The sequence below is a fragment of the Atractosteus spatula genome, chromosome 5 (assembly GCF_055471065.1).
Source record: "Atractosteus spatula isolate fAtrSpa1 chromosome 5, fAtrSpa1.hap1, whole genome shotgun sequence".
Lineage (NCBI taxonomy): Eukaryota > Metazoa > Chordata > Actinopteri > Semionotiformes > Lepisosteidae > Atractosteus > Atractosteus spatula.
In genome coordinates this window covers 46,028,993-46,054,834 of record NC_142710.1, presented here as the reverse complement: position 1 = coordinate 46,054,834, position 25,842 = coordinate 46,028,993, and the positions used below count along the sequence as shown (strand labels likewise).

General features: G+C 37.0%; 1 protein-coding gene and 1 pseudogene across 2 annotated transcripts in view; one reads left to right on the top strand and one right to left on the bottom strand.

Annotated features, from left to right (window-relative positions):
* camk1b (calcium/calmodulin dependent protein kinase Ib) overlaps nt 1-25,842 on the bottom strand; it is an 87,712-nt gene that overhangs the window by 39,814 nt on the left and 22,056 nt on the right. The window lies entirely within an intron of this gene.
* Nucleotides 1,489-24,044, top strand: LOC148835163 (uncharacterized; annotated as a pseudogene).

The following is a 25,842-nucleotide window of genomic DNA, read 5'->3' as shown; positions in this document are numbered from 1 at the left end:
CTTTCAGACATACATTCTGTACCACAGCTTGCAGATTAACCATCTATCTTCCCAAAACCTCTCCACACTCACCAGTAGGCAACCTAATGAAACACAAATTAAAGTGTGATGTAAAACAGTCACATGAGAGAGGCCAAATAAACAAACCCATCTTTATCTCTGTAGTTTACCAAGCCCATCTCAAAATCACAGACTATGATGCAAAACCAGAGAGACAAAATTGATATAAACCATGTTAAGACATTGTTAAGAAAAGTTTCTCTGTATTTTATAAAATACACATCAAAACCAGTCAAATTTGTTTTCTTATCGGAATCATGATAAAATGTTTAGTAAAAGAAGTGATTTTTTTCACAAACATATTCAGTTACAAACTAAATTTCAAGGTGACAGAAGGACGTGTTTTGATGGAAAACATCAGGTTTTGCAATTTCCTGGTGAGGGCTGCATTTTTGTTCTCCACACAACCTCTCAGTTCCACCTAATATGTCATCTTGAGTAGACCAACTTGTTTTCAGTGGACAAGCCAGACACACAGTTTCTATGTCAATCAAGACCAAATAGTGTGAACATAATTCACGGTCATTAGTTTCTTAATCTTGTAACTCAATTTACATCTTGTAGTGTATCTTCTTTTTCTATTACAGTATTCAATTACAGGTTGAAGCAATACGCAATTGCTCACCACAGAAAGGTGGCCATATATTGGAATGGATTCTTTAAAAAAGAAAGATAAAAACAGTGACTGGCGTTTCATGTTTCAGTCCACTAAGATCTGGCATGAGACAGACCTCAGGGAATCCAGTAGCTGCTGAATAGAAATCCTATCCAGGAAAAGCTGAGCATCTTCTTTTGTAGAAAGCATTTAGTTACCTATAATCAGGTGATATAAAAATTATAAAACCGTTTGTCTACTCTTTAAAAGAACCTGTTAGGTCAGGTCCTGTCAGGTCCTTTCAGTGTATCAGAGTTAAAATAAATATACTGTAATGCAAGAAAATTATATAATAATTATAATAACAAACGCTTGGCTATTTAGGATTTCTTCCTATGGTCTCAACGCGAATACTTAATGGTGCCCAAGTGTGAATATAAAAGACCTGACTAGGTTCGGAATTTAGTAAGAAACCTCTTACAAGGGCATCAAAACAAACAGAATCGCTTTTCAGTTTGCACCAGCATTTGTTTTCCTCAAATGTTATTACTATCCACAGAAGGGAAAAAAAGAGAATTCTGAGATCTAAACATCAAGTGCTTCTTTTCTGTCAATGTGTCTCTCTTTAGCTGTACACCCAGACAGAATTTCACAGTGGTGCAGAAAACGCTATGTTTTATCTAACACTCCATTAAAGCTGCATGTAGAAACAACATGTAAATTGCTGTGAAGCAGCACTTCTTCTGTCATGATAGCCATTCGCAAGAATTCACAAGAATGGCTCCTTGATTCTCTCCTGATAATTAGCTGACAAAAGAAAAGAGCATAGGAACATGGGAACTGGGGGATCTCTGCACCCCAGACTCCTTGAAAGCTGTGAGAGCCCTGACTTCCACAACACTCAGGGGGCCAAAGGCACTGTAGAGCGCAGCTATTCTCAGATCCCTTGTGATGTGACTCCGCAAGTAGGCAAACTTCAAGTCCCCTGGCTGACCCTGTTACCAAAACAAAGAAGAGTCTGCCTTTCTGTCATTGTAAACAGTTTTATCCACTAACAAGCCTCAAAATAACTGCAAGAAAGTATACACAACAAAGGGAAAGCCGCAAGAGTAATGTTTTCCAAGGAAATTAACACACTCCAGGCACCTGCAAATACAACCGAGGTGCTCTCTATTTCATCATTCAACACAGTGCTTTCAGAAACGCAATACCTTGGTTTAGTTTGTTAAGCATTTCTGAGAATTTACTCCTAAGTTCATATTTGGGTCAGTTGTTTTGTTTAAATTAACATACTAAATCTGGAAAAAAAATAATTAGGGGCTTCCAAAGCCTCCAGAGAGAGTGGGGTCACCAGCCTAAAACCAGTTCATCATTCTGCAAGTGCTCTGTGGCACTGAGGCTCCTCCAGAGGTGGCGGAGGAGGGGGTCAGAAGTAACAAGCGCTTCCAGGATCAATGTGCCTGCATCTTTCCTCTTAATGATGTTGAACCCTTGCTATCTGCATTCTGCATTCCCAGTGGAAGAAGAAGTGCACAAGGACAGTCGGCTCCCAAGCCAATGTGAGGAATCGCTGTGGTAAAGTCTGGGTATAAAGGAAGAGAATGAAGTGCTGAATACACTTCTTTTAAAAAAGGCCTATAAAATATTTATGGTTCTTAAAATGGAAAACACTAATGGCATATCATTTATTTGAAAAGACCTGCTGGCATTCTATAAATCTTCCAACATATAAAAAGTGTTACAGATTTAGTTTTTAAAAATTCCACATTAAAATGCTTCTTTTCAAAGATGGGAGTCATGTCTTAAAAATTAAACCCTTTTGCAATGCAGTGAGAAGCAGCACATGCAAAAGAAAAACTGAGGAAATGAATGAGATTTTTCTACGGCTGTTTCACTAATAACAATATAAGGTTAGGAATACATTTCTTGCCTTGGAGAGGAATGTATTATCAGCCAAGAAACTCAGCTCAAGTCACAATGTCATGGGATTGCTTACATCCAGGAAAATTATACAAAACTGAGATAAATTGCCAGGCACTAAATTATTTTACTAAGAAATGTGTGCTAGGATCTCCAATGCAAATATAAATAGAATAAAACAAAGGATACTGAATTTTATTGTAACAAAAAAGCTGCATTTCCTGCTGTAAAACAGTACCTGAAATGTAGCTGATCAATAATCAACAATATTTTGCATATAGACTGAAGTATTTGTTTTAAATATGGTGACTCATCTCAATTTTCCTAATTTCTAGTATTCATAGTCACACTGAAGTCCAAACCTCACCACCTACTTTGAAACAAAGTTTAAAAATGATGACATGACAGAAGATAACAATGTCACACTTTCAAAACTTATTTGAAGAAACTAAAGTGACTATGTAGGTCCAGTATTGCATGTCATCTCAGTAACACAGCAGGCAACATTTTTATTCATTACACAAAACCATACACTTTCTGCCAAAATACGAATATCAACATTAAAAGAACTAACAAAATCACTTCCAAGGCAAGTCATTGAGACCAAAGAAATTCCTGTCATTTTCTGCAGAACACAGAAATACAAAAGAAATTCAGCAAAGACCTGAAAAATACTTTAGTATTTGCCATTAGAAAATCTATCTTGGGGAAAGTAATCTCTTCCTTCCTCAGGCCCTGTTGCAATTAATCCAATAACAATATTACAGGGTGCCATTCCTGGCCTCTCCCATGAGCGCTCAAAGGGACGGAAATTACAGGCATGTAGCTCTTCAACAGCTAAATCAATATGAATTCATTTGAGATGAAAGGGGCAGCTGAATTATTGATCAGGTTAGAAACCTCTCCATATTTACAGTGCTGAGCAAGACAGCTGCTGCCGACCTCCCACTCCATAAAATATTTAAACACGGAGCTGGAGAGAATGCAGGGGTACCAAATGGCTTTCCGATTCTGGCAGAGAGGCTGTGGGTTTTGAAGGGCTGTTGTGCATTCTTTCACAATACTGGCATTTAGAGAGCAGTACTCCACTGTAGAGGTCACTCCAAATGCTTTGAGCACCTAAAAGTTGGATATGCCATCTAACCAAAAAAACATGTAAGTGTTTAATATGAAAAACGTTTGACCTGGCATAGTTCAAAAATTGCAGAGCATGATTCCATCTCAGAGTTTAATCATTTTCTAATGGAAACCTCAGTGGATAGGAAGATTTTCTGAAGAAATGTTGTCTATTTGTCTGTTTTGAGAAGTGAAATACAACTTCTCATTTTATAATTTAAGTCTGTTTATATGCAAGTTTCTTTTAAGTAACAGGAAGGGGAATAAGTGTTATCCATCTTCTTTGGCACTGGCTGACCAACAATCTTGAAATCTGAAAACTGAAGCAGGTCTCAGGCCATCACCTCAAACCATAGGGACTGTGTTCCCAATGAGAAATGCAGGTGAAGTATGAGAATCTGGCTAAGCAAATGCTGATAATCAGAAATTAAATGAATCCAAAACAAAGTCATAGTCCCTGGACACATTGAAAGGCAAATGTCACAAATTGTAGAAATGCAACAGGCTAACCCTTCCTGGGATGGAAGCTCTTTCTCTCTCCGATTTCTCTCAGGTAGCAGAGGTCACAAAATGTACATGTTTTATTATATTCCTGGATCAGAAAGGAATTTACTATAAAACCAGGGAACTTTGCTGAAATAGATTGATAAACAGATTGAAACTCCTGTCTCATTGACTTGTGATTTTCTACTAGTTTTCCTACTTTTTTCAATGCTAATGTTAGGATTTTAGCAGAACGTTTATGATACGAGTCAGTATATATAATTCTGAAAAACACAAAAAACCTCAAATATTTTAAAAAACTTTTAAAACTCATGATCTGTACGCAATGTAACATGATCATGCAGCTTGATAGATGTTATCTGACCTAGCAATACAAAATGTTATGGCCACTTTCTGTGGTCTTTACAATACATCTCCAACACCAGAGGCAGTCTGTGTGTTATTGTACATTCATTAAGCAATACCAGCACCTACCAGCTTTATCACAGAATTGATTTTAGATCATTCAAACACTTACACTCCAATCCTGTCCAGCGGCAGAGAGGCAGCACAGTTCAGCACAGTTGGTATTGGACACATGCCCAAACCATCTTTCATTTTATTTTAAAGTGTTTTTTTTACCCTTTTAAAGGCTTCGGAATCAGTTTGTCAGGGTTGTCTCGTTTTTTTTAAACAATATTTTATTTAATTATATTATAATTATATAATAATTAAAAAAGGCACTCTTGCGTCCTCCTATGTTGGAGCTCAAGACAAGTATGGAACAGAAGAGAAACGTTTTACAATATACAGTATGAGCTAAAAAGGCCAAATGGTCTTCACTTGTTTGTAATCATTCCTGAGCTCTTAGTATTAGAAAAGTAATAAGAAATCAGAGATTAGTCAACCTGCGGAAGGTAGAAATATAGAATTGTTTATAACTATGCAAATCTCCCGGGGTTTTTTTACAATAAATTCCTCTCTTGTCTGGGAATATAACAAAACATGCACACGTTTTTGAGAAAAGAGGAAGAGGTAAACAAAGCACATTAGAGCTTTGTATTCGAGATTGGATGATAACTAATTATCATCATATTAATCATTTCTGATTACTTCATGTGGTTCTCCCTGGCGTTTGGTTAGATTCCCTTAGGGTGCTCTGGTTTCCTCCTATAGTCCAAAGACATACTGATAGGTAAACTGTCTATAGGGAAAGCTGGCCCTAGTGTGAGTGTGTGTTTTCGCTGCAATGGACTGGCGTCCCATCCAGGGTATTAACTGCCTTGCACCCACTGCTTGCAAGGAAAGGCTCCAGTTCTTCCGCAACCCTGTAAACAGTTACAGAATAAACGGATGGATTTAAAATGATATATAGTTTCTATAAAACAAATAAGATTCTTTGTACCAAAGACCACATTCTGCAAAATCTGTATTTCCCTATCCCTAACACTACAGTTTTCCTTTTGTGTTTCCTGCTGAAGTCTTACAGGTACCTAATATAACTATATATTAAAAACACAATGTAAGGGACTAAGGGACTAACAAATCCTGTTGCGTAGCATTGTAGCAAAAATGTGACAAAAGTAACATAACTGAATTTCCCACATCCAAAAGCATTTATAATATCACACTGTGTTGTTCTTCTCCGTGTTTATGAGTGATGGCTCATAAAATTGGAAGCTACCAGATACAATTTTAAGGAGGTTTCAAATTAGTTGTAGTTACCACACTAGTGATGGTCCCATGCAGGCATATAATTGTAACTGTAATTGAACATTTTATAACTGTTTGTATGTGGCATAGCAGGCCAGAAATGAAGGAGTAAATCAGAATAAGATCCTGCAAGCTATGTTAACTCTGTTCTCACATGACCTGAACGTGGTCACGATCAGGTCAATGGGAAGAGAGGGGTTCAAACCAATATGGCACTGGAATGCACAGTGACCCTAAACCAAATGTTTTCTTTTTATATTTTTCTGTGCTTAACAAATGCAGCTATAAACAGTTAAGACTCGTTGCTTAATCCAAAGGCAGTAAAATGTTTCATCAGACACATGCATGATGTGCAAATTCAAACAGAGATTAAGGGATGCAGTTTGCCCAGGATAACCTTACAAGCAAACTCACACCATTACTCAAACTAACACCATTATTTACTTTAAACCAGATGTGAGTTCTAACAGTTACAATACAAAAAGCATCCAGTTCCTCCTACTGTACAAACACCTGGATGCAAATGAATGTAAACATGCTGAGCTCAGGGGCTGTGGCTATTCCAAATAGTCTTCCCTAGCGTGAAAAGGCATGCAAATGAATTTCCTAACAAATTAAACAGTTCAACATCCTATTCACTACCTTCCTCATCCGTCTCATTCCAAGTACAAATATATCAAAGTCTTATGCCAAACTAAAAACCAAACAAGCCTCAAGTTGAAATCTAGTCTCCACTTCATCATTAATTTATTAAAGAATTAATGAACACTTTTGCAGATAGCAGGTATGTCACACCTCCACGCTTAACATCAGATTTCTGATCTTATCTTGGACATAAAACAATTTAGACAACTAACAGGAATCAACTGGTATTTCATGTAGGTATTTCTGAGTAAGGTAAAGTGTTAGGAAAGACTCAGTGCTTTATAGTGCAACACTGATTGCATTACAAAATTTGATTTTCTTATCTTGCTAACATCATCTGATATTATTATTGTTTTTATATATAGATTCTTTAGATGCTTTACAATAAAACAGACAAAAGCAAAATCCAATTAAGACAGTCCCATTACTGGAAACAGTGTAAAGGTGTACAGGGAGATGACAGATCACTGATGAAGTCAACCATTCAAACCAATATAACTGAGTGGTAGCATTTTAAATTTTCATTTTAAATCCACAGGAAGCTGGTATAAGGAAAACATACAGGAGAGAAGAAAGAAAATACAGTGTTTCGGCCATGGAATGTTGCGTTTTCTTTCTTCTCTTTTCAGCATGGAATAAACCTATTACTTCTTCCTTTGCAGCCTACGCATGCTGACGCAGCTACCCACCTGACAAACAGGAGAGATCAGCTCATGCATTTTTGTTTTATTTAAGATACAGTATGAACACCTGAGTTCTGAAGATCATGCAAGTTATTAATTACACTTTTTGATACACCAGCAATGTACAGCATTACAATAATCAAGTGTGAAAAGCACAAAAGAAGGTAAAAACACATGCAGCTTCTCTGCATCAGAGTTACAAAAACAAAAGCAAAGTTACACAATCAACATTGTGAGCATGAGCCTCATATGCAAGACTCACATTCCACTACTCCGGACCTGAATAAACTACCTAGACTGATTCTAAGACCAACAGTCAAATTAAAATTGTCAGTCGTGGAGTGATAGTTAAAGCCAATCAGCATAACCATAGTCTTGTCAGAGTTCAGATGTAAAGAATGTTGTTGTACCCATTATTCATGACAGAAAACTAATTTTCAGTTTTAGTTACATCATTGAAGATAATGTCCACACAGGTGTTATTTTGCTTAATTGTTAAATAAGGGTAATTTTTAAATTGTTCAAAAACTCAATTCACTAAAGCTTAAAAACGAGAAAAGAGAAACTAAGACTGTCTTTTTGTCATCAGAATCACAACAAAATGAATCTCAATGAGTTCTGCCAAAAGCAAAGGACAAGTGATTGCGAAAGAATTGTTCCAAACAATGTGCAGAACCACTCCCAGGAGTAAGACTGACGGTCTGCCATGCCCTCAGCTGCCAGGCAGCTTTCTGGCAATGAATGGGTGGATGAAGGGATCAGGTGACCAAGATGGACTACTGTATATATACTGTACTAATGTTTACTTTGACAGAGAGAAAGGGGGAGGAAATAAGCATTTTCTTTTGCGATACTATCAATTTCCTTACACACTGGTAAAATGCATTTAATTAATATGTTATTAAAACTGATTATAAAAGTCATTTATATTTTTAGGGCCTTGCATATAGGCTGATCCCTGAATTGGTGACTGATACAGTACTGTACAACTGCTTAATTACAGATTTTTAAAGACGCAGGATTTAAGAAAAAAGTAATGTATATACACATCCACACATATAATATGTGTGCTAAATGAAACAACAATTTAGCAACTAACTGGTGACTACACACAAATACAAGTCAAAATATATACCCTTAGGACAGAAAATCTTTGTATCTTGAGACAAGCCTTCCCAATCCCAATTAAATATGGCAAAAAATGGCAACAGGGTCAAATTGTGTACAACCTAAATCTGCACTTTCTCACAGAATACCTCAATGAAGAAAAATTGAAAACTTTCACTTTCATACTGTTGAAATTCTGCTTAAACGGGCAGGTAAACCTAACAATATCAGTTTTTTTTAAAAAAAAAACATGCGTTATAATGGCAGCACCATAAACCGGAGCCAGCTGCTTTCAAATGGACATCAGCCAAGAAAAGCTGAGAAAAAACAGACCAAAAAATATTGTATCCTTTTAAAGTCAGAGAAGAAGTGTACAGCTTCAATCCTAACAGTGTACTAGTAATAATAACATATTATTATATACATTTATAAACTAAACTATAAAAAATATGAATAAAAAACAGTAGTTCAAAAAACTGTTTGATATTCTAATAATAATGCATTTTACCGATTTCACTACTAAGAACACATTCCACATTTTCAATAGTTTAATAAAAAAAGAAAACTTATTTAAAAATCATCACAAAGTAGTTATCTTTACCAGTGAATATTAGGTCTTTGTAAGTCCATACTGAAGAGAAGAGATACTTATTTTAGGAAAAAAACATCCTGATAAAGAAAAACATATAGATTATTTAGCAGTTGTTATTAATATGTTTCAAAAAATGCAAACTGCTTGATGCAGATATTGATGGAGATTTCTTTGCTTCTTGCTTTTATTAGGAAACTGCATGGCAGTTTGAGAGCCTCTAACTGGAATGGTGTCCAGAAAAGACAATCCATTAGACTGGTTCATTATAATAAATAGAGCAAGACAAACCAGACTTCTACATAACTACTACTATTAAGTGAACATATTGAGGTCTTATTTAACAAAACACAAAAAGATGGCTCATTTTAAAATCTGTAATTTTAAAATCTAAAAATATAACTTCTGTCTTTGTGGTGTGGATCCAAGACTATGAAACTGCCCAGCATTTAAGCTGCAACGGTGGTGGGAATGGCAGATGAGACACAGCTGCTGATTTTTTGCGAATGTGTAGGCTCTTTCGTCAGCTAACCAATGTCGATTTCAGCATAAACTTTGATCTTACACAGTTGATCTTATTTCACAGTAATCTAAGGAGAGACATCTTAATTTGTGGCATTACAATTCTATCACTACAGGACATCATACACTTTACCGCTTTACCAGTTGGCAAGTGCTAGTTATATTAGACTAGCTCCAATAGATTCCTTGTTAATAAAGAAAGACTTTATTTAAATGTGCAAAGCAATTTATGAAACTCAGTAGAGTTACTGCAGCACCTTATTCAAGTTACCAGATGTATACAGTAGCTTGTAAACCAAATAGTTTGATTACACAAGTAGTAGACTAAACCTCATATAAAATCTAAACTGCAACCCACGTGCCAGTTGCTGATTCCAGACCCACTGCTTAGGAGGAAGGAATCTTTGGACAGTAAAATGTACAGTATGTATTGTATGGAGTTTATCTGTAGCTGATTTGCTGGTTGAAAACTTAATCTAAACTTAAACTTCATGCTTACATTTATGGTGAACATCTTAAATGTAACATCTCTGCGTGCGTAGATATCAGAGTAATATCTGCACCTTGTAAAATGTCTCACAACACTGAAAAAGCAAAAAGTAGCTCTGACTTAATGTTTGTTTACAATTCACCATGATAGTGCACTCTACACGGAAACTACCTTACTCAACAGACTATAAAATATGTGACTACACCAAATACACTCATACCACAAACATGCTGCCCTCATACCAAAGTAGTGAGCAAGATTCCATTTTAAAGAACTTCATTAAACAGAAGTTCTAACGAGGAACTACTAAAGCAAACAGAGGTACTGTATACAGTACATCATTAAAAAGCAGACAACTTTTAATGACATTGGGTTAGCCTTCATGTAAAGGACTAGTGCAGTAAAACATACATATGTCTTTTGTGATCTACTTCCCTACTGTGCTGTCAAAGAACAAAGAAAACAGCAAAAATGTTACTGAACTCCCTTTTGAACTTCCATATTGAGAATTCTGAGCTCTTCATATGACCACATTATTATGTAACTACTGAAGGAAATGGATACACAAAAAAAACCTAAGCTGTTTTTTAAGTGTGTGGCAATATAAACCTAAAAAAAGGAAATAACTGTCATGGCAGTTTTGTTTTATGTATGCTACTGACAAGTTTAGAATATGCATTTGTATCTGCATTAATCAATTAACCTGTTAACAAATCTGTTCTTAAACACTAATCCCAAAATATATGCTAGTAAAGACACACTTGAAGTAAACATATGAAACGATTGTTTGGGAAAGTGATTTCTGAACCTGGGTTACTGGAAGCATGCCAGGAGGTTAATTCTGTTAAAGGCTAAACTGAGCTCTGAGTTCTGATCTCTGCACTGCACTGAACAGAATGTTTTCCAGTCATTTCCACTACTCGATTTCCTCTGCCAAATTTTCCTAGAGGGGGAGAGAAGATTTTTGGAATTTAAACATCCCAAAGCTCCATATTTTTTCTATGAGAAGAAAAACAACACAAGAAGTCTTGCTGTAAAAATAATACAGATTCATCAGCCTAAAATTATGAAAAGAAAATAAACTTTGTTTCCATAGCAACTCTGCCATCCATATGGAAACTGTCTTCTCCTGTTGCCCTGACAACCAGCCCACTATTAACTCACAGAAGAGTGATGTGTTGAGCCACAGTTCTTTCCATAAACAATAGTGGACTACAGAGCTGCTGAAAACAATAGATATAAAAATAATAATTCTGTGGAAGCCTGAAAAGGAGCTGGGGAAAACACAATGCAATTCACTTAATCTTGTAAAATGAACACATGAGGGAAAGAATATTTTTCTTATCTATAACTGTTCTAATCACATTTTCCCATCAACCATCATAATCATAATCCATTCAAAGACAGCTGTGTCTGTTTATCACATACAGAATAACAGACAGGCTTTGTTAAGTTACAGGGAAATTATTCCACGGAGGTGTCCTGTGACATCAAACAGCAAGATTGTCAGCTCAAGTCTAATCACAGAACTCAATAATGGAATTACTGATGTCACTAATTCCTATTCAAAAAATCAGTCAAATATATTGTAACGCAACGGGGGCTCAGGCGGGCGCCCTTGCCGCATCAGGTCGGCCCCACACCGTCCGGGGCTCGAACCCGGGACTTTAGAGATCTCTCTTTAGCTTACGGGGCTAGGTCGCTGCAGAGAGACGCGGAAGTCCCGGGTTCGAGCCCCGGACGGTGTGGGGCCGACCTGATGCGGCAAGGGCGCCCGCCTGAGCCCCCGTTGCGTTACAATATAAATAACTGTACAGTATAATTTTAATACGGAAAAGCCATGGTGTTGTGTGCTGGCTGGAAATGACACAGAGAAAAGGGTCAAAGGTCAATTCAATCATCTACTGAAATGTCTATGTCTGAAAATGTATGCCTTTTCCTCTAGTATGGCTGAAGCAAAACAGAAAATATTAGTTGAGAGGAAAACGGAAAGGGATTCATCTTTCCTGCTCTACTCCTAACTGGACATAACGTTTACCTGTTGTCTGGTGCCTACTTGAAACACACCTACTGTATAACCCATCTCTGCTTAAAATGTGTAAACTTCGTCAAAGTTGCAGTGGTGCTTCACTCTTCCACTATGGGAGATCGAAATGCCTACATCTTTCATTTGATATTTATTACTAGTGCTGAAGCTCATGCTATATTTACTCATAACTCAATATTTATTGTAAATTGTATTGCTTTATAATTCATTGCTTTAAACAACATACATATTGTAACCAGATTATTGTAAAAAATAACAAACATCAGTAGAAAAACAACTTTATTGCCCTTAACTATTTCGATGGGGTGCTCAACTTGGATGGACTGAGAATTGAAGAGCAGGTTGAATTGTTTAAAGTCCAGAGGAATTCTGTTGCAAACGTTCCTCTGCTCTGAGTTTAAGACCCCCAAGCTTACAAGAGAAACTAGCAGCTTCGCCCCCTACTGCCCTCATTTCCCCTCTGGTACAGACAGGGGCTACCAGCCTCAATGGCAACTGCTACATTATAATAAAACTTTAGTTATTGCAATTCTGAGGTTGATGTTTTATAATTTAGTAATAAAATTTAATGTCGAGTCACCGTGGACAAAAGGTATCAGCTAGCCTGATAGAATCCAAACTGTGATGTTACAATATTGTTCATAATGACAGATTAAAAAGGAGAAAGAAACTACAATGATTTAGAAATAAAATTGTATGGATGAATGCATTAAATAAAGAGTTTCCTATACAGAAGCTAAAAACTTTCCAAAATTCATAAAATTATTGTATTATGATCCAATGGAGACCATTAAAACTGGAATTAATGACTTTCTACTTTTTCTAACCTGCTGAAAACATAACCCTTTGTGTTTCATGGGACACAGCCTTAACCTAATAACATTATTTAATATTTTAAAAATGTGTCAGCTTGAATAGTAAATTTAAAGGCTCCAGACACAAACTATACGATTCAATGCTGTATTGTAATGTCAACTGCTATGTTTTTAAAATTTTACTGTTTACGTAATGCAACTTTATGCTGGAACAAGAGCTAGTCTTACTGCCATTGCTCACTCAGATATATTATCAGAGGCCTTAAAAACATAACAAATTAATACTGGAATCAAAAGCCTCTCTGTATAATACCAAATTAGTTAAGTGTCACTGATTATGCCTGTTGTATGTAGAAACAGGTATATTACCACTAAAAAAAAAGAACCTTGGAATGTTATGAAAAAGTGAATGCTTGTAGTCATGTTCATGTGAGAAATAAGTCTTGAAAAATACTTCTATTCAGCATGTTTTTTCTTAAAAATTATTGCTATTATTACATTGGAGATAATCACTCTGAAACCCAGGAATAGAAAAAAGGGTGAAAATTATTAGTCCCATAGACCTTCTTGACAGCTGAAAAAACTGAAAACACATCCTAAAATATGCTAAAGCAAAAACCAGGTCCTAGAGATCCCCTAGGTTACAGATGATTCACCCATCCATTTTCTAACCACTTACTCCTGAGTAACAGGTAACAGGCTGAGCAGGTCAGACCAGACTCCCCTTTCCCAGCAACAGTCTCCATCTCCTCCTTGGGAATTTCCAGGCTTTTCCAAACCAGCCAAGAGATATAATCCCTCCAGTATGTCCTGGGTCTGCCCTGGGGCCATTTCCCCATGTGCCATGCTTAGTACTGTATATCTCCAGTGTGAGGCACCCAGGGGACATTCTATTCAGATGCCCTCTCGACCCAGAGGAGCAGCTTCTCTACTCCAAGGTCCTCCCAGATTTTCAAGCTCTGGACCCTGTCACAAAGATTATGCCCAGTAGCCCTACAAAGCCCCGGTCACAGCCCCACTTGTGACCATTGATGAAGGGTGTAGGATCGGAAAAATGCAAGCTTCATCCAAAAACTCGGTTCCCGCTTTACCATTAGGGGTTGGTACGGTGTCCACATTACTGCAGCCACTGTACCAATCTGCTGGTCAATTAAGAGATTATCTCATAATAAAGGGGTTAGCAAACACTGCAGAACTCTTTGAATAATGGATGTAGATGTAGGAGAGCATAAATGTAAACAGATGCAGATAGCAAAAACAAACTACTAAAATCTCCTAGCGAAACCTCATTTAGAATAGTTTGTACACATTTTATCACAACCATATAAAAAAAGACATTGATGCTCTGAAATCAGTCCAGAAAAGAGATACTAGAATATATTACTGAGCTTCAAGAAGGCTTACACTGTTCAGATGAAACATACAGTAAATTAGGTTTGTGGACATGCTCATCAGCATTAAGTTTGGCGTACAAAAGAAGAAGCTCCTTTTAAGAAAAGCCTCAGGCCTCCTGTGAAATAGGTAGGGGAATCTATTATCTTGTGGTTTTGCATCTGTGGATCCTGAAGCCCTTATTAAATCAGAGGGAATCATGAACTTCAACACATATCAAGACATTTTGGCCAGATACCTGGTTACCTCTGCCAGGAAGCTCAGAAAATAACATTCAAGCATGACAGAGATCCAAAGCATGGATTTAAAATCACAAAGAAATTGTTCACTACACAAAAAACTTTCTTGAGAGGCCACCTCAATCTTCAAACTTCAATCCAATTGAACATTTGTAATTGAAACTCAAAAAGGTAGTTTGCAAATGTACACCAAAGGGTCTGAAGGACCTAGAGAAATCCTGTCTAGAGGAATGGTCAAAATACCCCCTTAGAAGTTCTAGAACCTCATAGCACACTAAAGGAGGTGGGTTCTCTGAGCAATTCCGGTCATAGGATTTACAAAATAAAAAGACAATGTAATGTGGTCTTATCTCCAGCATTCTCTTTGGTTCTTAAGGAGCTTTGTTGTCCTTATTCCAGAAACATGAAAAAGAAAATAATACATGTCCTATCATGGCATAATAAACTGAAAGAACTTAACTTGTTTTTGCATAAATCTTGAAATGTAGAACACCTACGTGCTAGTCTTAACCTGTACCTGGGCAGGACTGACAAAATGACATAACTTAAAGCTCATGTAACAATCTCTACAGAATGCATATGGAATTTTAAGGGTTTACAGGAAAAGTTATAAACCACCTTAATATCAGAGCATGAAAAAAAAATGGATCTCACACTGATTCTGATTACTCATTTAATTTATATCAGAAGGACCCATACTAGGAAAAGACAAGAATCAGAATTAATATCTCAATGTTATCTCAAGTAAGATCAAATACTTGGGACAGTTTTGAATGCTAGTTTAATTATAAGCCCTTAAGACAAAATTGTAAAAATTCATTAGAATGGGTCAATAAAACTGATCAATAAACTTGCAAATAAGACCTTCAGCTAAAATAAACCAATGCACAGAAATGATGGGGTTTGGCCTTGTCACAGTGGTTCTGAGCACACAGCTGCGCAACTGTTAAAGAAGAAGAGAAAGAAGGCTGACCACAAAGTGAAACAGAATTTCTGAAGGAAGTCATGAGAATGAGACTGGGGACCTCACTTCTTGTGCAATGGAACAAACAACAAAAATGTGTCTGCTGTCACCCAGTGAAATCCAACCCTCAAAAACAGACTTAGAGAGTATATAAGTACAGACATGGGTTATCCATTTGGGCAGAAAATATGCAAATAAGGAATACAACAGGGAGAAAGGGGAAACTGCTTTGTATTCAGCCTCTGAGCAGCTACACATACATTTTGTCAGATAAGATCAATTCTTTCCAAAATATCTCAGCAGCTGATATGGTGTAAAGACTCCAGTGTGCACAGCAGGTGTTCACATGTCAGCAAGTCCTGCCTACATGACAGCAGCCAACCGAAACAAACCCACAAATACATTAGCTCTAAAAAGATTTACTACACTATACCTGTGCTTAAATAACAATAGAGTTGTAAAAAAAGCAATAGGTGGTCAATCCATTATCGTTTTAATGGATTAGCATAAGAATAAATACATTGAGAGGTCTAATTTCTAGTCAAGGCTTTTTACATCTTTACAGATTACACGTGAACATTCCTCTGGGGGGGAAACAGACATTATGACCCCCAGCTGTGTTGTACTGGAAAATCTTGTTACACAATATAATCTACTGTATCTACAGTACACAATGGGTCAAAATCTCCAGCCAACTCAGCACTGGCAACCTTTAACCAGATTTAAGAGCAGGAAAGAATAATAAGAGGAACTATTCCCATATAAATGAATTAACCATCAATGAAGAGATCTCCTGTGCAAACCTCAGACATGAAACAGCAGTAAATACAGTGGATTATCCACAGAAAGCAGTCAGAATAAATCAATTAATGTTTGCTGAAGAATTTTTGGATTATCAAACTCTCTGTAATCTGCTTAAAAAAGTAAGGAGCTTTCTATCAACATATAAATCCCTTGTTAAAGTGCAGTGTGCACGGCCTTGATGGGCTACGCCTCACACCTTTAAGTATTAATATGTCACAGACAAATCTGTAGTATCAGCCTATTCTGTGATATGACCTCTTTAAAAACATCACCATAATTTTTTAAAGAGATCAATATAATGTGAACCACAAAAAAAAACATTTATTTCAAGATGGAAAAGAAAAACTTACTAAAAAGGACTTAATTCTTAGAAACCGATAGGAGAACCACTGCATATTGTTTTGTAAGCAGCCACAAGAGCAATGTGTGGCAGGAATACAAAGCCATGTGGGAAACCTGAAGCGAAGCAGATGACCTATAATTAGACCAACCCTTTCTGTGAATTGACTAGAGGTGCGCGGTAAAACCGGTATACATATATCTTCAGTCACGCGGTACGTACCGTGGTACGTTTTAGACCCTACCGGTACACTTTCTAAGAACAAAATGACTGCGATAAAAATGTCAGACTTTAAAAGGGTGAATTAGCCAGCAGCCATATCACTCTGCAACTCACAACTGGCAGCCCACTGAAGTTAAGCAGGTGTGAGCCTGGTCAACCTCCTGGGAAAAACTAAGGTTGCTGCTGGAAGAGGTGTTAGTGGGGCACTCACCCTGCAGTCCATGTAGGTCCTAATGCCCCAATATAGAGATGGGGACACTATACTGTAAACAGGCGCTGTCCTTCGGATGAGACGTAAAACGGAGGTCCTGACTCTCTGTGGTCATTAAAAATCCCAATCCCAATTTCCCATTGGCCCTTACCAATCAAGGCCTCCTAATGATCCCCATCTATGGATTGGCTTCATTACTCTGCTCTCCTCCCCACTGGTGAGTTTGGATGCTGCACATTGGTAATTGGCAATTATTATTATTATTATTAGCTGGAGAGATTTTGTATGGAGGAATGGTCTCAGATTCCTTTATATGTGTTCTCCCACCTCATCCAGCATTATTATTATTAATAAAAAAAGTCATACTAAAGGTATTTCCCGCATATCATTGGCTAGTAAGTTTAGAAATGTGCAACATGTTCCGGAAATCGCGGAAATAATCACAGCCGATTGGTTCAGAACTACCTCAACTTTCATCGATACGGGCATTCCCAATGACCTATTGAACATGTACTGTTTTTTCTAGTTTTTCTGATTCTACTGTAACTCTAGTCGGGAAGGAAGTCTAGTCTTGATCATGTTTTTAATTTTGGATCTTTTTTGCAAGTAAGATCGTCTTACTGTTGCTGTTTAAGCCAATATAGAATGTCTTGTCTCAGCAGGTATTGAGGATTCTTTGAAGTTTTATATGAAATAGCCAAGGGCAATCGAACATACTAAACATGTTTCATAAGGATGTGAATGTCAACTTTACTCATTGTAAAGAAACAATTTTACAACTTACAAGCACCTGTCATATTTTGAATTTTACATTGTTATCTTTCCAAGCAAAAATTAACCTCCAATACCTTGTGAAAAAAGATTTAATCATTTAATGATTGATACAAATCTGCATGTCATTAAATTGTTCTGTTACACTGTTCAGTGTTATTTCTAATTCATAATTTCCATTACTTTATATTGTATACAACTCAATATGTTTACTAATCACAAAATCAAACTATGAGAGAGTCTCCATATATAAACAAGAAAAATAGTTTATAGTATACCGTGGTACGTTTTCCAGAGCAGTACCCAGCCCTAGAATTGACCTTGTGCATATAATGTCCCTTTTGAGATACTGAGTGAGACACACAAGTACAGACAAAGGGATTGTAAAAACAAGACAGTTTTTAAATTATTTCATTACATAATTAAATTACCCAAAATACATTTATAATAATTAAAATAACACCAGTAGAAAATATTCAGAAGGTAAATGAGCCCCATAAAAAATTGTTTAATAACCAACCACAGGCATCTGCTGCAGCCCATAGTATGGGAAAAGTGTAGCAGATACAGTATGTACGTCATCATCCACAGAAAGCATCTGGACAATGTTAAGTTCACAGAGACCCTCTCAATAACAAGAAGATATGTTTTTAAAAGTGTGATCCGAGATTTATATCCGATATTATATCTGATATTTAATCTCTAAATACAAAAGAAACATACCCTGCTAAATAATCTACAAATAAGCATACAGGATAAGTCTTCATTCAGTAAGAAAACCTAAGCAAACTTCATCTGAACAGATGATAAAACCTTATACTGATTGCACCATCCAGGCCATTACAGATAAAATAAGTTACAAAGTTACATTTGTTGTTGGGCAAGGGTGCAGTATTTCAGCAATCTGCAGGAAGCAGAACTTTCCCTTCTGAAGATTTTTCAGCAAAGATTCTAGAACATCTCTAGGACCAGTTGGAGGGGGATGTAATGAGAAACCAACCTTTGGAAACATCATCAAAAATGTACCAAGCTTTAACTTGCATGAATAATTTCTTATGTGGAAAACAGTATTTTCATCTGTTCTGCACTCCGGCCTTTTCATCAAACATTTTAGCTGCTTCTTGTGTCTGTAGGTGCCATAGTTTTGCTACCATGCTCTTCACTCATCAAGAATGCATGTTGGTGCAGATAAGCATTAAAAAATATTAAAGCAGAAAATCGTTTTTCCTGACAGAAAGACCTCTGGTTTCATGGCTGATTTTCGTCCAGTTGTAAAAAAGATTCTCCTTGAGGAGGGATGAATGGCCATTTGGATCACCTCATCTAAGACTGTATTTGAAAATAAGAGTTTAGACAAAACTGCCAAGGAACAACAGAAGGATTCACCAAAAATTACAACTTAAGAAAACTTCTGCCAATTCATCACGCAAGATTTTTTAAACAATGCCACATGTGCAGGAAAAATAAATATTAAAAGTTTATTACTGGAAAAAAGAAGAGACCAAATGCTTTGGTGATTAGTCAGATATGAAACTATAGAACTATTGCATTACTGACAATTTGATTTTTGCTGAATATTTAGCAGTGGTGAAAGAAGAACAAAGACCAAGGTTAAATCACAATGCAGACATTATGCAAATACACAAGATGATTTGTTGAAATACATTTTCACAGCTATAAATTTCATATGTTGGGCTGAACTCTCAGTAGACAAACTGCTCTTAAAGTACTAGGGAAATACCTTAATATTCTTCAAAAGCATGCTAATTTTGTTGGTGGTAGCAAGATGGGTTAAAAAATCTAATGCCTCCACCACTCTACAATCCTCCAAATTCAAAGTTCCTTCCCTCCAGTTTTTCCATATAGCAAGTGTTGTGCCAGATTAGGCAAAGTGTATATACAGTAGCACTACAATCTTCAAAAACAGAGGCCTAGCAGTGCAGTCAGGTTGGCATTATATCAAGACAGCACTCTTTCAGAATTATTTTTGTGCCAGTTTAGAAGACTAGAAAACTAAACTAAACGCCCTAGTTTAAATTTGCAGTACATTTACAGCTTCTGAAATCTGTAAAGTAATCTGTTGAGTAACCTTGTTCCAGGGATTTACCAGTACTTATACACCAGCTCTCTAAAAAGGTATCACATTCTAAACCTGTATGTGCTGATTAAACAAACTGCTTGCCTGTTAAAACTAAGCTGTGGCAGGCCTACTTGACAAAGTATTTTATCTTTTATCTCAAGCTAAAAGAATTCCAGCTGTTCATTTCCGTTAGCCTCTGGGGACCACTGTTTAAATTCCTAAAAGGAAAAATGTGTGTATGTGAGTTTCAGGGCTTGCAGATTAAATGAATTAAGGAGGTCAATAGGTGTCTCTTTTGGTATGGGAAAGGATGTTGGGGTCACTCCTTGTTCTTTGTGCACTAGCCTTTGCCTGGAGCACTTCACTTAACAAAAAACACAGAAGATGTAGTCAAGAAAACAATACAAGGGTACTTATATCCACCAGAGGATTCAACACAAATATTACTCAACACGTTCATTCAATAATGGATACAAAATAAATCTACAACAACAGACAAGGGGCTAATCTTTCCATTGTAAGAGCCTTTCTTCCCAAAGTGTGCAACTCTGGAGAGATTGTAGATTTTCTAAATTTGCCTTTTGAATTACAGAATTTGTCGTTTGATATGGATAATTCTAAATGTAAACAACTAGCGAGGTGAGTGTCATAGCTACTATTGTATACCTGGGAATTTACATTCCAGTCCCAACCCTGAACTGACCATGGATTTACATTTAAATCACCATGGGCAGCTCAGGCTGCTTTGTTGACTGCACTGGGCGTAAAAAGTGCTAGTCATTTGAAAATTGCATTACAATGAGGTTGAGTATGAAATTTCTTCATACTTTCACAAATGTGAAAAGGTATACACTATATATACATGAAAACCTAGATCTAAAACATTGCTGGTATAAGCAAATTCCATAACCAGTAATTGAAAATAGTTTCCGAGAACATTAAGAGATGCCTGATAAACCAAAATCTTCCTTTAGTGCGGAACCTGAAACTGGATGGTGGATCAAAGGTTTGATTGGCTTTTAAATTAGTCTTTTCTTACATGCCCTAACTAGTCAGTAAAGCAAAGAACACTGAGATATTTATCAAAACCTTTAACTAATATATCTCCAGATTATTGCTTTTGCTCACAGCTAGAATCTATAGTACCCTTTCAAATTTGAATTGAAGTCAATGATGGGGACTGATTTAGGATTTTGTGGATCAATGTCACAAAGAGGCACTTGTTATATTGTAGCTGAAAAAGTCAGGCTACAAGCACACGATACATTAATCTAAATCCCAGAGAGATTTCCACACAGGCTATTTAAAGCCATACAAATTGATGCATCTATTTAAAGAACAAAGATACCACAGCTTCAACTGAGAGAACTTAAAAGTGATCATCAAAAGGTACTTTATATAGTCAAAAATGTCCAAAATAAATTCTTAAAGAAAATCATGTCTAACTCACATGTAACCCCAAGGTCTAGTTAAAAGCTTTACTCATGTAAAGAGCAGGGCTTTAAATATTGATCCAAAGCAAACTATTGACAAGATTATCCTAAAACCACCTTTAAAGCTTAGCCTTATTTACCTTAATCCTGCCAAAACAAAGATGTGCACGTTGCCTTTACTCACAGTTTTACAAAAAAGGCAATTCAAAAAAACATAAGAACACCTATAAACAAGAAGGGGACACCCATCTAGTTCAGTACATTTTTTCATTAGGTGATTGCCAAAAATCTTATCCAGTCTTTTTTTAAAGAACCCAGGGTATTGGCTTCAACAACAGCTGGGCAGCTTGAGCCATATTTACACAGACCTTTATATGTAAAAAAAATGGTTTCCAGTTTTCAATGTCATACAGTAGGTTCAATTTATGTCCTTTGGTTTATGTTTCAGTGACTCTGAACTGGCACTTTAAACGCCTTTTAGAATTTTGAATGTATAAATTAGGTCACATCATAGTCTTCTCTGTCCAAACTGGAAAAGAAAGATTGAACTTTGTGCATTGTATTGTTCTTCTCTGGAATGAGCAGCAATATCTTTTTTGCATGTTAATATGTTAATGACTAAAACGGTCCAGAGTATTCTAAACAAAAACATTGTACAATATAGAAGAGTTTATTGTTTTCTCATAGGGTCAAGAATATAAAAATGATGTGCATGCAAACTTTAGGAATTATCTAATTATAGTATTATCTCGATTGTTGATATACTGTAAATTAGGAAGGACAGTGCAGTACAGATTCCAGAGGTACTCCATTAATTACATTAATCCAACTTGAGCTTTCATTCCTTATCTGCAGTCTTTTCTATATCTTAACCAACTCACAGTCCAAACACATTTTTTTCATTTTTACCAAAACCCTTCAGAAATATTAAATACAACATACCTTAAGACCTGTATGCATCCATTACTGCTTTTGCTTGCTCAAAGAACTCTAGCAAGTAATTTTTGCAAGATCTTTTAAGATAAAATCACTTTATTGGCCATATACCTGTACAATTTCTTGTAGTAGGATACCCCAACCTGCTCTCCATGAGACACACAGACAGGGAGAGAAGCTTGGGGTCAGAGCCAGCTATTTATACAGCACCCCTGGAGCAGTTGGGATTAAGGGCCTTGCTCAGGGGCCTAACGGAGCAGGATTCCTCTGCCAGCTGCAGGATACGAACCGGCAACCTTCCAGCCACAGGAGCAGATCCTTAGTCACAGAGCCACCGCACCGCCCCATTTTTTTCTAGATCCATGCTGACTATCCCTTAGAATCTTAGGGCCAAACAGATGATCCTCTGCTTTAGTAAGAACTATTGTTTCTATTGCCTTGCATATAATAAAGAATAATGTATTGGTTAATAACCTGTTGGCTGAGTTGTCACCCTTTTTACAGACCAGTACTACATTAGCAATTTTCTAATGCTCAGTGGGTATCACCTTTTTCTAGAAAGACTGCTGGAAGGAGTTTGTTAAAGGTCTATGAATAATTTCAGTTCCTTAAGTACAATGGGTAGAATACCGTTAGGCCCTGGAGATTTCTTTATCTTTAGTGCCTCTAATACATGCAACACTTCGGTCTCTTCTATGCTAATAATATTTGATATATGACTCTGTTTGCTCAGCCTGAGGCATGTTGTCTATTCCTTCTTGGCAAACACCTGAGTGAAATAATCATTTAAGACATTAGATTTAAATGAATGTCATCTTCTTGAAGAATCACATTTTTATTTTGGAGTTGCTCATATTTAACTGTTTTTGTGCCATAAAAAACACTGAAAAAAACTTTCATTTCTTTCTATTACTTACAATGCCTTCAGAAAGTATTCAGACCCCTCCATTTTTTTCCACACTTTGTTGTGTTGTAGACTTATTTCAAAATGAATTGAATTGATTCTTTTTTTTGTCATCAATCGACACACAATACCCCATAATGGCAAAGTGAAAACAAGTTTAAAAAATTAAAAACTGAAACCAACCATTTACAAAAGTATTCAGACACTTTACTATGACACTCCCAATTGAGCTCAGATGCATCCTATTTCTTTTGATCATCTTTGAGATGTCTCTAGAACTTGACTGTAATCCACCTGTGGCAAAATTCACTTGATTGGACATGATTTAGAAAGGCACACACCTGTCTTTATAAGGGCACACAGTTCACAGTGCACGGCAGAGTAAAAACCAAGCCATGAAGTCCAAGGAACTCTCCGCAGACCTCTGAGATAGGATTGTGTCAATGCACTGAAGGTTCCCAGGAGCACAGTGGTCTCCATCATTGTCAAATGGAAGAAGTTTGGAACCACCAAGACTCTTCCTAGAGCTGGCTGTCCGGCAAAAATGGGGAATTTGGCAAGAAGGGCCTTGGTCAGGGAGGTGACCAAGAACCCAATGGCCACTCTAACAGAGCTTTAGAGTTCCTGTGTAATGATGGGAGAACCTGCCGGAAGGACAACCATCTCTGCAGCACTACATCAATCAGGTCTCTATGGTAGAGTGGCTAGATGGAAGCCACTCCTGAGTAAAAGGCATATGACAATCCACATGGATTTTGCCAAATGGCACCTAAAGGACTCCAAGAGCACAAGGAAAAAGATTCTCTGGTCTGATGAGACAAAAACTGAACTCCATGTCTGGTAAAAACCAGGTACCGCTCATCACTTGGCCAATACCATCCCTAGGGTGAAGCATGGTGGTGACAGCATCATGATGTGCGGATACTTCTCAGCGGCAGGGACTGGGAAAATAGTCAGGATTGAGGGAAAGATGAACGGAGCTAAATACAGAGAGATCCTTGAAGAAAACCTGCTTCAGAGTACACACAACCTTGGACTAGGGCGAAGATTCACCTTTCAGTGAGACAATGATCTGAAGCACACAGCCAAGATAATGCTGGGACGGCTTCGGAACAAGTCTCTGAATGTCCTCGAGTGGCCCAGGCAAAGCCCGGAATTGAACCCTATAGAATATCTGTGGAGATTCCAATCCAATCTGACAGAGTTTGAGAGAATCTGCAGGGAAGAATGGGAGAAACTGCCCAAATCCAGGTGTGCAAAGCTGGTAGAAGCGTACCCAAAGAGACTCGCAGCTGTAATCACTGCTAAAGGTTGCCCTACAAAGTACCGAATAAAGGGTCTGAATACTTTTGTAAATGGGAGACTTCACTTTTTCATTTTTAATTAGCAAAAATTCCTAAAAATGTGTTTTCACATTGTCATTAGGTCAAATGTGGAGGGGTCTGAATACTTTCTGAAGGTACTGTATTACTCTTAGTTTAATATCTTTTCTACTGTGTACTTAAGTTCTTCATACTCTTTTTCTTTAACTGGGTTCTGTTCTTTTTGGATTGCTTTATAAAGCAACTTCTTCTCCTTTTCCATCCATTTTCTTACCACATCATGCAATTCAGGGTCGTGGAGGAGCCAGAGCCTGTCCCGGCAAACAACAGGCAACAAGGCAGGATACACCCTGGATGGGAAGCCAGTCCAATGCAGGGCAGACAGACACAAACAGACATGCACGCGCACACAAACACTCACACCAAGGCCAGTTTTCTCAGAAGTCAAAGAGGAACTGCAATGCTAGTTTTTATTTCAGGGTTAGAAAGAATCAGTATTGATGAGTGCATTTCAAACCACAACAAAAGTAAAATGTACACAGTAACGTGTAAAACCTTCAATTTACATCACAAAATAGACTAAATTTCCAGGTAGGTGCAGTGCCATATCGTTGCCAGTTTGAACAATTCAGAATGAGGCTACAAAACCTCCAGTGACGTGAAAAGGCTCTATTAAATTGTAAACAAGCAGGTTTGTGAATATATCTCTTTTAATCCAACAGAAATATTGCTCACAACTTCAAGATGGTTTTGCCAACAAACACTACTTACCTGTTAACTCTGCATTCTGGATGTTGGAATATTTCAGAGGTGAAATGTCTGCTGTACAACCTGTACTTATTACTACAATGACTAGTGAGCAGAAAGGGCCTTCTTCAAGTCACAACTTGTGCAAACTCTCACTCTCACCCACAGCAAGACCAGGGGTGTATGACAACATGGTGACCATACAGTACTCTACTTGTACTTTGCTATGTCTAAACTTCAATGGACACCATACCATGACTCCAGTTTCCTAATGGTTCTTCCCCATACATTTCTCTCACCTTAATAATTGTATGAAACAAACTCAATCAATACACACATTTTCTCTGGGTAAGAGATAACTGGGTAAGAAACGAGGCCTTAGCCATTTACATTTCAGCTGCTTGCATTCCCATTGGTTTTCCTAGTTTATGTGAGGAAAGCTAAAATATGAAAGCCTGAACTACAACGCATATCTGAATATTCCAATCTGCAGCACACTCTTTACACTATGCTTCTAATTTTTTTTTTAGTCTGACCCATATGTATTCTGAGACCCTTGACTTCTCAAATTTTAGATCCTGTGCACAAATGCTTTTTCTATAGTGCTATTTCTCCCTCTCTTTCATCTTGTCTATTTCTTTGGAATGCTGTGTATCCTCTAATATTGTATTCAATTATTGTATGTTTCAGTG